This window comes from Tenrec ecaudatus, chromosome 3 (assembly GCF_050624435.1).
Source record: "Tenrec ecaudatus isolate mTenEca1 chromosome 3, mTenEca1.hap1, whole genome shotgun sequence".
NCBI classification, from domain to species: Eukaryota; Metazoa; Chordata; class Mammalia; order Afrosoricida; family Tenrecidae; genus Tenrec; species Tenrec ecaudatus.
In genome coordinates this window covers 29346496-29364955 of record NC_134532.1, presented here as the reverse complement: position 1 = coordinate 29364955, position 18460 = coordinate 29346496, and the positions used below count along the sequence as shown (strand labels likewise).

Here is an 18460-nt window from a genome sequence, read left to right as displayed (position 1 = left end):
TTTTCTTATACACATGAGTGTCTATGAATTTGTTTCTCTAGTCTACCCAGACTAACAAATATGCTGAAACCAACACCATTGATACTTATATCCTGGAAAACTTATGGTTACAAAAATTCATACAAAGTTCTCACACAGGATATTCATAAAAGGATTGCCTATGAATCAGACAAGTAAGAATTGAAGAGAGATTGAGAATACTGAAGCACATGATTTCCTCCCTTTCATGGTTCTGAATTTTACTAGTTTAACTGAACACAAACTCAATGTATATAATACCAGTATCATCACCTACTTGTGTTTTCCTAAAGGCAGGCTGGCAGTTATTCACAAGGCATTTGAAGGGGCTGATCTTGGAAATCATCCCAGATTTTTGGTCTCTGGATTAGTAGACTAAATAAAATGTGGTCTTCTGTGATGTCTTCAAAAGTGCCACCAAGCTGTATGTTAAGATGGATAAAAAACAACGAGCAGGTTAAGTGATATGTTCCTGAATGAAGAGATAGAAGGGAAGTTAGTGTTGTCCCTCTTAAAACAAATAATGATAATAATAATATCTTCAAAAAGACCTGTTGCAGAAGCAGGACATCCAGAATTCTCATTGGAAGTTAAGAGACAAGGCTTTTTTAAAAATCATTTTGTTGGGGGCTCGTACAATTCTTATCACAATCCCCCATCCATCCATCCAGTGTGTCAAGCACATTTGTACATTAGTTGCCATTGTGATTCTCAAAACATTTGCTTTCTACTTGAGGCCCTGGTATCAGCTCATTTTTGCCCTCCCTCCCCACTCCCTCATGAACCTTTCATAATTTATGTTACTTTGTCATATCTTACACTGTCCAACATCTCCCTTCACCAACTTTTCTGTTGTCAATTCCCCAAGGAGGAGGTTATATGTAGATTCTTGTAATTGGTTCCCCCTTTCTACCCTGCCTTCTCTCCACCCTCCAGGTATCACCACACTCACCACTGGTCCTGAAGGGTTCATCTGTTCTGGATTCCCTGTGTTCAGGTTCCTATCTGTACCTGTGGACATCTCTGGTCTAGCCAGATTTATAAGGTAGAATTGGTATCATGATAGAGGAGGGAGGAAGCATTTCAGAACTAGAAGAAAAGTTATAAGTTTCATCGTTGCTACCCTGCACCGTGACTGGCTCATCTCTCTGCAACCCTTCAATAAGGGAGTGTCCAGTTGCCTACAGATGGGCTTTGAGTCTCCACTTTGCATGCACCCTCATTTACGATTATATGATTTTTTGTTCTTTGATACCTGATCCCTTTGACGCCTCGTGGTCCCACAGGCTGATCTGCTACTTCCATGTCTAAGGTAAACTGATTTAGGGTGGCAGGTGCTCTTTCTACACTAGAATGGCTCTTGAGGAGACATAGCAGTGTAGTTGTCAAAGAAACGTTCTTCCTTTTTAGCGACTCACAAAAGCCATTCCTATTTACAGAAAACATTGGATTGGAACCACTTTTGGCTGAAATCAGTAAGATTGCTAGAGTTAGCTGATTTTCCAATTTTTGAATATCTAATAATGTTCCCATGATCTAATGCAGAAAATGTGTGTCTGACACATTTTAGATTCAGAGGGCTTAAGTGGAGAGCAAATGCTTTGAGAGTGGTTAGGTCAAAGAATGTACGGATGTGCTTTATACAATTGATGTATGTATATGTGTGGATTGTGATAAGAGTTGTATGAGCCCCTAATAAAATGTAAAAAAAGAAAATGATTAGGGAAAAGATGTACAGATGTGCTTTATACAATTGATGTATGTATAGATTGTGATAAGAGTTGTATGAGCCCCTAATTAAAAAAAAGAAAGTCATCCTCAATCCTAAGACCTGTCTACCTCCTCAACCATCTTCCACATCATTTTCTGTGGCCTGGAAAAACTGGACTTTGGTCTTGATGAATGGAGAAGTCATGGACAGGACTGTGTTCTCTGAGGAAAGTCAACATTCCCACCCCAGATGAACCCCTTTTTAACTTTATTACAAAGGTACCACTCACATGCAATCTCCACATAATCCATCAGATAGAGTCTCATAATGTATTTATTTAAATTTAGGTCTTACTCACTCTGGATAATACAACTGGGAATCATGGACCACATTCCTGAGAATATTTCACTTTCTTCCTCTTCTCGGGGGGAGCTCTCATAGGTGAATAGTTCGAAGACTGAAAGATGAAGCTTTTTTGAATGCTTTATCTCAGCACCTGCCTCACTGTCTCCAGGTGTAACTACAGGAGTTGGACCAGGATTTTTAAAACTCATAGACGTTATGCCTCACCTGTTCCGTCTGTAGATCCTTTTAATCAGCGATGAGTCCATATACTATGGAGTGGAGAGTACAGACTATGTTACTACTCTGATGTCTTGAGTACACAAGACCCCTTTAATAGTTAAATTTATTGAATGCTGAGCTCCATTGCTGCCCAGGCCATTGACATGCATCACTGTGAAAGGAGGCGGGGAGAAGGCAGTGTGACTCCAGAACTCCTGGTGAAGAAAGGGGTCTGAGCTGCACTCTGCTCCATTATATTTATGTCTGTGTATCCTTTGTTTTCCTTGAACATATTTTACATTATTGTCTAGAATTGTTCTTTATTTTGATATTATAATTGTCTCCAAAAAATAAATTCCTACTTTTTAAAATTAGGTCATCTTCTTTGTGTCCTTATCATACTATTTATAACACATGTAATGACATTTTCCTTATTTCCTTCTTATTCTACTTAGTTTGAGTTTCATATTTTACTTTATAGTGTCCATCTCTATGTCCAGTGGGAGTCTCACCTTGCTGTTTCATACATTATGACCCTTTTCTTCCTCTTTTGTGTGACTCATAACTTTTTGTGGATAGATGGACATGTTCAATATGACCATACATATCAGCATATTGTTTTATACACTGTGTTTTCCCTAGGGAATTGATAATGAGCTAACTCCTATAGACTGGTGGATTATTGTCAAGGTTTGTGAAAATATAGTCAGGCTCCCATATGCAGTTAACTATATGTAATGTCCATCACATTCCCTTGTTGTTCATTCCCTTCCTGCAAAAGGTTTTTATCAGTATTTTCAGCTACACATGTGTAAGGTCTTCCTCTTCAGATTGAAAACTTCACGCTTAAACAAAGCAAAGAGAAGTGGTTCTGGACGTGCTTTCACACTTGTTTGGCTGTTGCTAGTTAGGTGAAGAGTTTTATGAAGGTATTCCTAGCCTTTCAGTTATGTTGTTCTGTTTAGACTCAGGAGAGGGAGGTCTGGATGCTTTTGGGCAGTGCTACCATAGCCACCATCAAGGGAAGAGAAGAAAATTTATTTTGCTTATTATTTACATCTTAATGGAATGTGCTGCAATCAAACAAGTGTTATCTAAAGGTTGGGCTCATGGGAGAAACTATTCACTTTAACACAAGAAACTTCAAACTAAAAGTTTCAGGCTAACTTTTATACGGTTTAAACGTCATCCAAGACATCTGAAGATCAGACCTTGGTCGTCTTCTTTTTCTTCTTCTTTTTTTTCAACATTAGGGACTCATACAACTCTTATCACAATCCATGCATATACACACATCAATTGTATAAAGCAATCTGTACATTCTTTGTCCTAATCATTTTCAAAGCATTTGCTTTCCACTTAAGCCCTTTGCATCAAGTCTTCTTTTTTCCCCTCCCTTCCCGCTTCCCCCTCCCTCATAAGCCCTTTTCTTCTCAAGGGCACTCTCTCTCTCTCAAACTATGATGGTTTTGTTATTTTTAATGTTACTAAGGTCACGTAATTTAGCATTCCATTTTTAATATAGTGTTGGAGAAAACCACTCAACTCTACTGAGTGCATAGGAAAACAATAGCAGACAGTAGAGGTGGGCATATCTAAATGCTAATAAAATGTTATTTACAAAGACAGGCATTGGGCCATGAGCCATAGCCTGTTAATCAAAACCCTAAACTGAAAGTCTGTGTGATAGATGACCTTCTGGTTCTTTTTAAAAAGACCGGTTTATTGTAATTTCATGCACATTAAAATACAATTCAACCATATCAAGAAAAATCATACACTATGTCATCATCACTATAGCTTCAAAAAATTTCTTCTTCCTTGTATTCATTGCTATTTATGTAATTAAAATTTTAATTTGGAAAAATATACACAATAAAAAATCCCCCAATTCAACAACCATTATATGTATAAATCAGTGTATTTGATTATATGCTTCATGTTTTAAAATCATTATTGATATCCTTTTCCAAGTTATCTCACCACCATTAATATAAATTAAATGTCCCATAAGGAACACCCCTTTAAAAAAAAAGGAACAACCCTTTCTCCTTCACCCATTGTAACCACTGGTCAACTTTGTTTCTTTTTTAAAGTAGTTTTCTTGATATAATATCTACATAGCATACACTTACTTAGTTAAATCACTTTTTAAAAGAATCGTATGTATATGAATACATACATATATATCAACATAATCAATCTATATGTTCTCTCCCATTTCCCACATTCATTGTTTGCTCCCCAAATCACTTTATCCTACCTACTACTCCATGCCCCATGCGCCTCATAAACCATTATATCAGTTACTGTCTCTATGCATCCAATCTTTCTGTGATTTACAAACTTGGAAACCCATTAGAATACTAGAAAACAAAAAAAACCCAGCAAGAATAAAATTAAAATAATATAAAATTAAAATAAAGGGTAAGAAAGAAAAGACCACCCTCCATACTTAAAAATTCGGACAAGAAATTTCTGTTGTGGAAAAAGTGAGAAATATTTGACCCTGGAGCAAATTTTGGTTGGATCAAGAGGTAAGTCAACTGGCCAAGTATCATATCATGCCGTGGTCCGATCCACCATGATCAAGTTTAGCTTTTGTCTGAAAGTAAGGCTTTTCAAGCCCCGCCTTATCTAGATAGACCTGCAGCACAGTATTTCTTAACGTCTATATTTTAGGTTCTCTGGTGCAAGATATTCTGCACCTGGGCGCTCTCAGACTTGACAAAATAGCATGAATTGTAGAAAATGAGTTTTCTTTGTTAGGTCTTCAAAAAAGTTTTTGTTTTCACTGTATTTTTTGGAGTGTAGATTAATGTAAATCATCCCTAATTTGGAAAAAGAGCCCAAGTAGAGGCTTTACATCTGCAGAATGTAGAGAACAAGTGCAGGAGACCTACAGCGAAACCATTCTCTACAGGAGACCTACAGCGAAACCAAATAGCCCACCGGTCTTTTGTGGGACCATATTTTTGTTTATATCTTTCTTCAGTGGGACAAGTGCAATTGTCCCTCCAAGTGTAATTGTCTAGGCCTTGTCCCTGATGGAGGTCTAAAGGATCGTCGGTAAATTGTTGCACTGATCAAAGGTCAGGACTTTTTGCACGTATATTTATAAAAGTTTATACAAGACTTATACAAGAATGATGTATATTGCCAAACCAATAAAATACACATCATTAGCAAAGTGGAAATTCTTTGATACTATGAGCCACTGTCAAAGCACGTGGAAGTTCTGAGCTGTCTTTGATCTCATCAATGAGCAAACTGGCTTTATGCCACTCTTCTGTCACTTCGATGGTAACTTGCAGTTTGTCTTCTGGAACAATGATTAACAGCTTGTTAAAGCTTGGTTCTTGCTTGCTTACCTGGTAACTGAAATCAGTACTTGTAGGGTTCTAGGAGACTTCTTTGGACCGTTTCTTTCTTTTTTTTTTATTTTTTTATTTTAACAATTTATTGGGGCTGATACAATTCTTTTCACAGTTCATACATATACATACATCAATTGTATAAAGCACATCTGTACAGTCTTTGCCCTAATCATTTTTTTCTCTTTTCTTCTTTTACATTTTATTAGGGACTCAAACAACTCTTACCACAATCCATACATATACATACATCAATTGTATAAAGCACATCCATACATTCCCTGCCCCAATCATTCTCAAGGCATTTGCTCTCCACTTAAGCCCCTTGCATCAGGTCCTCTTTCCCCCCCCCCCTCCCTCCCCGTTCACCCCTCCCTCATATGCCCTTGGTAATTTATACATCGTTATTTTGTCATATATTGCCCTATCTGGAGTCTCCCTTCCCCCCTTCTCTGCTGTCCCTCTCCCAGGGAAGAGGTCACATGTGGATCCTTGTAATCAGTTCCCCCTTTCCAACCCACTCACCCTCCACTCTCCCAGCATCGTCCCTCACACCCTTGGTCCTGAAGGTATCATCCACCCTGGATTCCCTGTACCTCCAACCCTCATATGTACCAGTGTACAGCCTCTGTCCTATCCAGCCCTGCAAGGTAGAATTCGGATCATGGTAGTTGGGGGGAGGAAGCATCCAGGATCTGGGGGAAAGCTGTGTTCTTCATCGATACTACCTCACACCCTAATTAACCCATCTCCTCTCCTAAACCTCTCTATGAGGGGATCTCCATTGGCCGACACTTGGGCCTTGGGTCTCCACTCTGCACTTCCCCCTTCATTTAATATGATATATATACATATGTACATATACACATATATACACATACATACACACACTTATATCTTTTTTTTTTGCATGATGCCTTATACCTGGTCCCTTGGGCACCTCGTGATCGCACTGGCCGGTGTGCTTCTTCCATGTGGGCTTATTTGCTTCTGAGCTAGATGGCCGCTTGTTCACCTTCAAGCCTTTAAGACCCCAGACACTATCTCTTTTGATAGCCGGGCACCATCAGCTTTCTTCACCACATTTGCTTATGCACCCATTTGTCTTCAGCGATCCTATCATGGAGGTGTGCAGTCAATGATATGATTTTTTGTTCTTTGATGCCTGGTAACTGATCCCTTTGGGACCACTCGATCACACAGGCCGGTGTGTTCTTCCATGTGGACTTTGTTGCTTCTGAGCTAGATGGCCGCTTGTTTATCTTCAAGCCTTTAAGACCCCAGTCACTATCTCTTTTGATAGCCGGGCACCATCAGCTTTCTTCACCACATTTACTTGTTCACCCACTTTGGCTCCAGCCGTTGTGTTGGGAGAGTGAGCACCATAGAGTTCCAATTTAATAAAAGAAGGTATTCATGCATTGAGGGAGTGTTTGAGTAGAGGCTTTGGACCGTTTCTTGAGCCATCGTCACTGTTTTTAAATTTCAGAGCATGGTTTAACGTGGGTATCACGATTTGCTCAGTATGAGTGTGGAACTAGCTGGGTCCAGGATTAAGTTCCCACGTGACAGTTCAGACCTCAGTTCCCTCTGACGCCTACTTGACTCCCTGCCCTACTTCATAGAATTCTCCACCCTCAGGTGCCAGCCACACCGCCTTACTCGGTGCAAGAGAATACATCATCCCGGTCACCAATGTAATTCTTCTTAATAAAATTACTTTGTTTAAAACGTATTTCTGAATGCAACTGAGGTTTACTAATAATTCATTTATTTGGAAGGAGGGGATCAAAATACTCCTACTTTGGAAACATATTAACTTTCAAAATAATCACATTTTCAACACTTTGCAACACAGAAAGCTGAGTTCCTGGATGCTGTCATTAGGAAAATATGTTTGAAATTCTTTACATTTTCAGGGGAAATGACATCTTTAATGTGACTCTTCCAGACATGTTTCTAAGTCCCACAAAATGACCTTTCCCTGCTTGGGTCTTGTAGGAATGTGGGGGAGCAATAAGGAAGGGGTTCACCTGAGTAATTTCAGAATAAGATTCCCTGGAGAAGATCCCACTGTCTATAAAATGAGCCCTATGAGAAGCAGGAGGAAGGATGGCATTACCCACAAGTCTCGGATGGATGGAATTATCCAGTTCTGTGATCCCTGCACAGCGGACCTCCCCAATCCAGATGACAGCTATCCCATCAGAGACAGGGCGTGGAACCGTGATGCACTTCCCAATCCACAGAGTAAATGAACATGACTGTTCTTGGGCAGGAGGCTTGCTGACTGGACTGTCTCTGGGGACTCCTTCAGAGAGTTGGGCTCGCTGACTGTAGAAACTGGCGCGGAGTGCCTTCTGGATGAGGTTTGCTGGAGTTGGGTGCTTCAAGGAGCTTAAGCGGAATGCCTTCAGTCTGATATTTGTAACTGAGTGGTATCAGCAGACTCGACGGAACTGTAACATGTCCTGATAAAGACCTCAGTGACATTTCTAACTGGAACTACTGTTCCTGGAGTTGCTGAAGGAGTTGCCAAGAGCAATCGGGTTATATCAAAAAAGGAAGAACTTTGTGTGGCCACCCTTGTCTCAGTGGGTGCGTATCCAGAAACAGCCTTCACAGCTGGGGTCTTACGGACTTTTACAAGAAAGGGATTACTCACAGGAGGTTGTTGGGGATTGGCAGGCCAGTGGATGACAGAAGCTAAAAAAGGCAGGTAAGCATATCTCAGTGGAGGGTGGAGGGAAGGTGTGTTAGCCATGGCAGGGGCTTTTTGCATTTCTTTGAGGCCTCTTGTCTCTGGAGCAGTGAGTTGTCCCTGCCTCATTACAACTTGTTTGTGAATTCTGTGTAGCCATTACAATGGAACTTAGAACCTAGAGATGTGCAGTAGATAACCCTAAGTAAGATATTGTCCTATCCATAGGAAGTTAGTCTCTTCTGTATACAGGGAAAGAACATTGTCCTTAGGTCTCTGGGACACACAGAGCTATCTCTCACACTGGGGAAACTTCTCAAAGCCAGGAGTGCAGGAGAATCTGAGTGGAGAGTGGGCATTTCTCCCGCGCGTGGCTTCCTTCCTCATGTGTGACATTCAGAATGTCATTGGCTGTGCGCTACAATCTGTAGTGGTTCCAAACTGAGTGTTTGCATCTTCTACACAACCCCCAGCATCGCCTGAGGAGAAGCAATGGAAGTGCTGGGAGGTGATCATTTCCCCTGGATTTCCGCCTCTCTTTACATGTGGTCCACTTCAATTTCAGGGAAACACAGGAACAACTGTATTCAAAGGCAGCTGATGTACCGAGTTCTCTCTACAGACTATTCTTGTATCACTTCTGAATCCCCACATGCAAATCACTCAGCCATGGAGGGAGGAGGGTTTTCAGCTTGGGCAGGTCAGTGCCGCTTTCAGTGAGGACTGGAGTCTGTGAGCAAGGCAGGATCCTCCGAGAGGAGAACACGGTGTGGTTGCATCTCCTTCTCTGCCCGGTGGCTGCAGTCCCAGGTGAGATTGTCCCTGATTTCAGAGATCAGAACAAGGCACGGTAGGTCTGTCTGGAACTCACTGTGGTTTTCTTTGTTCCCAGGTGTTCTGTCCCAGGTGCAGCTGCAGGAGTCAGAGGGCGGACTGGTGAAGCCCTCACAGACCCTGTCACTCACCTGCACAGTCTGTGATTCTCCATCACCACCAGTGGTTACTGCTGGGAGTGGACCTGCCAGCGCACAGGGAAGGGGCTGCACTGGACTGGGGAGATTTGTGCTAGTGGTAACATTTACTACAGCTCTTCCTTCAAGAGTCGCAGCTCCATCTCTAGGGACACAGCCAGGAACCAATTCTCCCTGCAAGTGAATTCACTAACTGCTGAGGACACAGCTGTGCATTATTGTGCAAGAAACATGGGGAGGGGAAGTCAGTGTGAGCCCAGACACAAGCCTACGCTGCAGGCTGACGAAGGCTCAGGCTGAAGGTTGTGCCCAGAACCCAAGTGTCAGAGCTCATACCCAGGTGTGTGGAGCCGGTGTTAGGAGAAAAATCACACCAGCTCTGTGCTCTGCTTGCTGTTCTTATGTTTTCCCACTGCTCTGCTCTTCTTTTTCCCTCTATGAACAAACAGTGACCCATAGCCCTCTGCCCCCATCCTGCCTTCATAACTTCTATTTCAAACAAGCTAACAAACAAAAACAAAACTTTCGAATGTTTTCTTCACATATGGAGTCTTAAAGGCTTGCTTCCAAACAAGCGTCCCTCTAAGTGAGATGTCAACTAAGCCTACATGGAAGAAGCACACCATCATCAGTCACTGCAGGATGGTAAACTATTTAATCTGAAGTTGCAGGAGGATCTGGTATCAAAGGCTAAATTGTGATGGTTGAGAATGGTAGCCCAAGATTCATTTGTGGAACTTCATAGGAAATAAGTCTTCAGAGAAGTCCCTCTATCTACAATTGAGGGATGGAGAAATGTGGTTCCCAAACAGAGAGCTTTGGAGAGATGAGTATAAAGGATCAAAAACGTCAATCTTACTTGAACAGTTACAACATTGTCAGTAGATTCGCCTGCTCTACTGATGAGGCTGATCCTTATCTGGTGTCCTACATTTTCTGTATTTTTGGTTCGTGGTATTTGCTTTGGTTTGTGCTTGTCCATATTTGAATATATTTCAGAGGTGTTGTCATTGGAGGTCACCTTCTTGAATTTGTTGTATATTTTCCATTTTTTGTTATTTGCATCCTATGATTGATGAACGTATAGAGACAACAAGTAGAATGAGGGTTTTGGGAGGAGGAGGGGGGTACAATGGTGGTGTTGGGTAAAGTGGAGACAATGTCAAGGAGGCCGTGCAGAAAAAGAATGTTTGGAAACCGTCATAGCAATTGTACAACTCTGCTGAATGTTTTAACTATCGAATTATATCATACCTATCATATTATTATTATATATAATAAAATAAAACCTGGCTTCTTCAATAGTGTACTTCTTAGTTGGGGCAGCATTGAGCATTCTCATAATGGAGAACTCTGACAAATCCTTCCTCAGCCAGGTGATCAAGGTCAAATTAACACTGTTAAGTTTGTGACAGTGTATATCCTGTCACAATAACATAGACAGTTTCCAATCAGGCTATTCTCCAAAACAAACCAACAAAAAACAAAAACAAAATAAAAACTTGGCAAACACTGTCAGAGTTGTCAAGATAATTTTAAAAATAGAAAGGAATTTCTCAGAATTTGTCACATTAGAGAGCAAGCTAAAGGGGCATGATGACTAAATGGAATACGATGTCTTGTATGGGATCCCATGGCAGGGATAGTATCTTACGTAAGATTTAAGGAAATCCAAACAAATCATAGATTTTAATTCATAACAATGTATCAATATTGGTTTTTGATGATGAATATGTACCATTATAATGCAAGGGAAAATCAGGAACAGCTGGGAGGTAGTGGTTTGGGGGAGATTATATAGGTATCTCGATTATCTTTACTGGTAAAATTAAAAATAACTTAATGAGCTTACATCTCTGCCATTGTATTAAACATTATGCAGAAACTGGTCCGAAGTCCATTCCCTCCCACTGACCTGCTGCCCTGGAGTCATTTCTGTCTCACATCAGTGGATGGGAGAGCAGTGCTTCCCCGCCTCTCTGAAAGGGCATTTCCAAAATAAGCACCGTGATGCACCGTTCACTTTAGGAGTAGCTGACGGATTTGAACCACAAACACTTATAGATAATACCAAGCCCATGTTTGACCTGTTGCACCACCAGCAATCCTTGATGTGAATTTGAGCTCATCCCTTCATCTTCCCAATAAACAGTTTGGTTCCTTGAAGGCAAATTTATAAAGTTCCCTTCAAATAACTGGAGTCACTCTGGGCAGTGTCATTCCAAGGGCACTTTCCCATGGACTCAGCGACATTATCAGCTTCCAGAACCTTTTTTGCAAGGCTTCCAAGTCCAACATTTCAAGTATCCAGTGAAGCAGAGTTAATGATCCTGATTACATGATTGTCCAGTTGATAGGAATTTATGAAGAACTGATATGAACTAAGATGATCTCCATTCAATATGTTTGTACATAAAATCTCCAGGGAAAATGTACATTTTTCAAAAGTGAATAATTGTAGTTTCAAAATGTGCTTTATTGTATTGGGTTAGACATTTCACCATTAAGTTTGAATGAACCAGGAAAATAAAGTTCTGGAATCTGTTCTTCTGGATCCTTTTGAATAAATTTCTCTCTCCATCATCAGCCCAGTAACTTACCAGGTGCTGGCAGATGTCGCTGTTGCCTCCACCTGCAACCCAGAGGTTTCTCACAGGCTGCAGCATCCAGCTCCTACAGCTGGGCTTGTGCCTTCTTCTAGAGAGAACTGTCCTCATCAAAGCTGCTCCTTAGGTTGAGATGTGTGCCCTCTGTACCATGGGCTGACTCAGTGTCCACAAGTTCATCTTCTGGCTCAAGACAGGATAAGTTTGCAGGATAAGTTTGCAGGAAGAGCCCTTGGTGTCTGTCCTGGTTGTTCATTGCCACATGACCCCCATACGCCAAAAGACAGCTTCTTGAAGAACACGAAAATTGGGCAGCCCAAGGGCATTAGGCCCTTTTACAGAGAGAGTTCTCATATGATAGGCACTCTTCCTGGGCACATAAATCGATCAGAACCTTCACCCACGAACCCTTGGCAATATTGCTGTTGTTGTTAGAAGTTGTCCATCAGTTCGGACTCCTCTCCACCCTGTGTAGAGGAGAATGAAACACTGCCCGAGCCTGTGCCATCCTCAGAATTGTTCTTGTTGTTGGAGCCACTGTGTCCATCATCTTCTCAAGGGTCTTCCTCCTTTTGCTGCCTCTCTACTTTACGAGGCATGAGGGCCTTCTGCAGAGACAAGTCTGTCAGATAATATGTCCAAAGTCTCACCATGCTTTCCTCTGAAAAGAATTCTGGCTGGACTTCTTTGAAGATGAGTTTATGAATATTTTTGTTAGGACATGGTACTTTAAATATTTTTAACCAACATCAAAATTCAAATGTGTCAATTCCATTCTGGTCTTCCATTTTCCATGTGCAACTTTAGCATGCATAGGAGGGCCATTAAAAATGCTTGGCGTTTGTTTTTGTTGTTTTATTGTCTGGTTGCATACTGTTGCTTTGTTTTCCTCTGTCTTGTTTTCATGCATGTTAGTGTCTCCACAGGCAGGCCCGTCTGAATAGGACAGGCTGGATGAACTATCTGGAGGAAAAACAAAGGGACAGACAGTTCCTGGGGGACAGACAGTCCCGGGTGGGGGAGGGGGGGGAGGGTAAGGAAGTGGTGTTAATAAACACAGGGACAAGGGAACAACATGGGACCCAAAATGGTAGTGAGGGGGGAGTGGCAGGCCTGATGGGGAACGACCAAGGGTAAGGTTGCGTAGAGAAGAGGTATAGCTGTAGCCCAGGTGGGGACGGAGCATGGTAGTGGGGCAGGAGGAAAGTCAAGGGAGATGGAGGAAGGAGCTGGGAGTCAAGGGGCATTTATGGAGGTCTAGACAAAGACATGTACATGCAAATATATATAGGAGGATGGGGAAATAGATCTAAGTGTCTACATTTATAGGTTTAATATTAAGGTGGCGGAAGGACCTTGGGCCTCTACGCAAGCACTCCCTCAATGCATGAATACTTTCGTTTATTAAATTGGCACTCTATGATGCTCACTCTCCCGACACAACTGCTGAAGCCAAAGTGGGTGAACAAGTAAATGTGGTGAAAGCTGATGGTGCCCGGCTATCAAAAGAGATAGTGACTGGGGTCTTAAAGTCTTGAAGATAAACAAGCGGCCATCTAGCTCAGAAGCAACAAAGCCCACATGGAAGAACACACCAGCCTGTGTGATCGAGTGGTCCCAAAGGGATCAGTTATCAAGCATCAAAGAACAAAAAATCATATCACTGGCTGCACACCTCCATGATAGGATCGCTGAAGATAAATGGGTGCATAAGCAAATGTGGCGAAGGAAGCTGATGGTGCCCGGCTATCAAAAGAGATGGTGTCTGGGGTCTTAAAGGCTTGAAGGTGAACAAATAGCCATCTAGCTCAGAAGCAAAAAAGCCCACATGGAAGAAGCACACCAGCCAGTACGATCACGAGGTGCCCAAGAGGCCAGGTATAAGGCATCATGCAAAAAAAAAAAAAAGAATATATGTATGTATATATATGTATATATGTATATATATATATATATATATATATATATATATATATATACATACACACCATATTGAATGAAGGGGGAAGTGCAGAGTGGAGACCCAAGGCCCAAGGGTCGGCCACTGGAGATCCCCTCATAGAGGGGTTTAGGAGAGGAGATGGGTCAGTCAGGGTGTGAGGTAGTACCGATGAAGAATACAGCTTTCCCCCAGATCCTGGATGCTTCCTCCCCCCAACTACCATCATCCGAATTCTACCTTGCAGGGCTGGATAGGGCAGAGGTTGTACACTGGTACATATGAGGGCTAGAGGCACAGGGAATCCAGGGTGGATGATACCTTCAGGACCAAGGGTGTGAGGGGCGATGCTGGGAGAGTGGAGGGTGAGTGGGTTGGAAAGGGGAACATGATTACAAGGATCCACATGTGACCTCCTCCCTGGGAGAGGGACGGCAGAGAAGGGGGGGAAGGGAGACTCCGGATAGAGCAAGATTATGACAAAATAACGAGGTATAAATTACCAAGGGCACATGAGGGAGGGGGGAGCGGGGAGGGACGGAAAAAAAAGAGGATCTGATGCAAAGGGCTTAAGTGGAGAGCAAATGCTTTGAGAATGATTGGGGCAGGGAATGTATGGATGTGCTTTATACAATTGATGTATGTATATGTATGGATTGTGATAAGAGTTGTATGAGTCCCTAATAAAATGTAAAAAAAGAAAAGGAAAAGAAAAGAAAATGATTAGGGCAAAGAATGTACAGATGTGCTTTATACAATTGATGTATGTATATGTATGGACTGTGATAAGAGTTGAATGAGCCCCTAATAAAACGTTTTTAAAAAAACTCAAAAAAAACCAGATACCAGATCCTAATTCATAACATGATTTTCAAAAACCTCAATGATTTGAATAAAGACTATATTCAGAGACTATAAACAAAATGCTTGGCTTGGGTGAAGTGCATCTTTTTGGTCACAGGACCACTTGGTCCCCAGGAGTCATGAACCAGACTGCAGTTTCCCCAAAGCAGCGTTGTGATAGCATACCTCTCCAAGACTGACTTCCCTCCCCTATCACAGTTTCTAGCACTCCACTCCTGTCCCCACCTCCCATTCATAATCCTGCTCCCTCTCTGCTCTACTCCAAGAAGAATGGATTCCTCCTCACCCCTGGATATTCACGTTCCCTTCTATCTACATTTATTCCTCCTCACAATCTTACCACATTGACTTTCAACATGAGAGGCACTGGAAGATTCCATCACAGGAACATTTTCCCTGATGGCAGGTCCTAAGGTGAATGACACAGAAAACAACAAACTGCTCATTGCTGTACCTTCCTGAATCCAGTTCTGATTCACAGCAACCTGACAAGCCCTGCCCCCTGCCTCCTGCCACACCATTATGTGCTTTTTTCCCCCTCTTGGGTCATCCTTTTCATATCTCATCCTTAAGAATTTTTCAAGTCACTCTTTGACAATATGGCATCTCCCCTATACTCTGCACTGAGCATGCTGAGTCACATTTTACCATGAAAATCTCAGCATGCAGTTCTGTGCTTCCTTTGGGAGATACACCCTGCAGTTGCTTGTCCCAACTCAGCCTTCTCTGACATGAAGGGGAGGTGACCAGAGAATGTTCCTACTCCATTTCAATGTTGCTTTGCAAAGGATCAGAAGCAAAGCCTGAGCTTCTGTCAATTAAAAAAGACAAATAAGCATATTTTGAAATGCTTCGTTATATTTTTGGTACCTTTTCTGTCATTTCTCCTAGACCATGCATTTTAAAGTGCTGGTTTTTCCTCTTATAGCTTATGAAGAAATTTCTCCCCAATTTGTCCTTAATTATCTGTCCCCAAGACAAAGGAACTTGCATATGGACGGTGCAGTATCAGACAGTGTTCTGTTGCTGTTCACAGGGTCACTGTGGGTCAGAACTGACTCAGTAGCACCTATCCACAACAACCACCACAACATGACCGTGAACTCCAATCTTGCCTTCATCCAGGACACAATGCTTTAGTGGGAAGAAGATATTTTAATTGCCCAATAATTTGGTCGACTTTCTGTTGGGATACCTATTTTATAGAGTAATCATGTAGAAATCCAAATAGGTTTCAGGGTGATGATCAGGGTTCATATGAAAAAGTTGTAAGAAGATATAAAACTGCATTTGTGAGAAAAAGAAGTTGGGTCAAGTATTTATTATTTTTAAAATCCTTCATGACTTTGTATCTATTTATTTTTCAAGGATAGCAAGGGATAGCAAGGGAACATAATTTGGAAACTTTTGTTCATCCACCCTAAAACCCTGATCATTCACCTTCCCAAATATTTTTGTTCCAAAATTTAAAAGGCTATTAAGAAGAAACACACACTGAGAGTTCCTCAAAGATATAACAAATACACTTATTACATTTCTGTTTATATTATTATTCCTATCAATCAGATATAAATTTACACACATTTTGTGTGTAAATAGAAAAATAAAATGGATTAATGTGTGATGACAATTTACTATAGAATGTCACATAATACATTATATTAATGACATTATTATTGTGCCCTTCACACCTAAAACACTCAGATCTGTTCTAGGAACAGAATCCTCAGATCTCAGAAGTCATGCAACTCCATTTATTGCAATATAGTAAGTGGGCATTGCAAATCCCCCACTGCTCTGCCGATGAAAGCCAACGCGATCCCAACCCTGCAGCTCTGGAAGTGCTCCTGGATTCTCAGGAGTCCCCACTCAGTGATCATGACTGAGCACAACACATACAACATGGAGTCTGTGCTGAAAGGGGTTTTTCCTTGTTGCTATTTTAAGAGATGATTTTTTGTCAAGAACCAGTTTGTGTGCTTGGGTGTGAGTGAGAGACACGGTGAATATGTGTGATGGTTTTCCTGCCCAGGATATCTGTGCTTGCAAACGTTGAGAGTGAGGTGCAGCTAGTGGAGTATGGAGGCACCTTGGGACAGTCTAAGGGGCCTCTGAGACTCTCCTGCACTGCCTCTAGTTTGCCCTAAAGTAGCTAAGTCATGATGTAGGTCCACCAGACTCTGAAGAGGACCTGCAGTCGGTCTCAATCATCAGTATCTGCGGGTAGTGGTGGTATATAACACAAAGACTTTGTGAAGGGCCAATTCACTATCTCCAACGACAATTCCTAGAACATGTTTCACCTGCGCACGAACAGACTGAATTTCCAGTACATGCCTTTGTGTTACTGTGCTACCATCACAGCGAGGAGAATTCAGATTCAACCAGGATACAAGCTCCCCTACAGGGAGAAAACAGGTCCCCAGGTGGCGCTCAAGACCCACAGAGCACAGGTCTCAGGTCCAGGAGCAGGTGCAGATAGAGGTTCAGGGCTGCTTTCCTGTTGTGGTATTGGTGTTCTTCTCCATCTCTTCGTTTCCCTCAGAGAATCTCTCTATTTTAATACCATGCAGTGCCTATCCCTGAAATGTTCTACATTACAATAATTGTATTATAACAAGTAAACGTTCTGTACAAAAGTCATTCTGTTTGGTGTGGATGAAAATTACTCAGCCACGTGGGTCTCAGAATCAGGGTCCAGAAGATAATCAAGGAAACTCAGAGCTCCAAATGTAATGTGATTTAGAGAAGTGGAGCGATTGGGTGCTGTCAAAGGTTAGACTTTGAATTGGATCAGAAAGACTGGTTATTCAAACTCTCCAAATAGTGCCTGAAGAGAAAGATGGTGATGTGCTGTTGAAAGGACAAAGAGCAGAGGCTTCCATATAATTCCCCACTTGTGACATTGAGTTCCAGGTTAGAGTTATGCAGCCGGCTAGGTAGGGAACGAACCACATTAAAGCAGAATGTGCCTCCTTTCGTCAGTGGGAAGTGTGCAGGTCAGACTCAGCACTGGTCTGAAGTCTCTTTCTGTCTTTATCTATTTTCTGTGTCTCTTGTTCATCAAGATGATATGATTCAGGAATGTTTATGCTTCCCAATGCAAGTCTGTTCACATTCACATTCTCAATATTGCCATGTTCATGGAAAAGGATACTCAACACCAAGGATATATCAAAACTACACAATACTGTCTCTAAATACCATGTAATTGTGATCCAAATGACAAATTAATCCATTAAGGAAATGGGAAATAGTTCCTCATTTTATATGGAGAATCCTAGGATAATCAAGGGACCCCAAAAGATTGAGATCAAGGTAGGGGCCCTCACACAAACTAACCTGAAAACTATTCCACAGCCACAGCAGTCAAAACAGCCTGGTACTCGTACAGTGAAAGGTAAGTTGACCAATGGAACAGAATAGAAAAATAACAAATAATCCATCCACACAACAGACAACTGATCTTCACGAAAGGCCAAAGGGACTTTATAAGGGAGAGTGACATTCTGTTCAACAATGATGCCGGCACAATTGGATCGTCACCCTCAGAAGCATGAAAGACAACTGAAACCTCAGCTCATGTAAAAATAGAAACACAAGATGATCAAAGACAGAATGTCAATCCCTGCGCTATAGAGACCATTTATAAGGAAGTAGGGACACACCTAAGTGGCTCCATTGCAGGACGTTCATACACTGTAAAACAGAG

The 18460-nt window shown here is 41.8% G+C and overlaps 1 long non-coding RNA gene across 1 annotated transcript in view; it reads right to left on the bottom strand.

The window, feature by feature from the left end:
* Positions 1-318: 318 nt before the first annotated feature.
* The window catches only part of LOC142443324 (uncharacterized), a 43321-nt gene continuing 25179 nt past the window's right edge, over positions 319-18460 (bottom strand). The window contains exon 5 of the long non-coding RNA XR_012783507.1: positions 319-440. This is a non-coding gene — a long non-coding RNA (uncharacterized LOC142443324). The remainder of the gene's footprint in view (positions 441-18460) is intronic.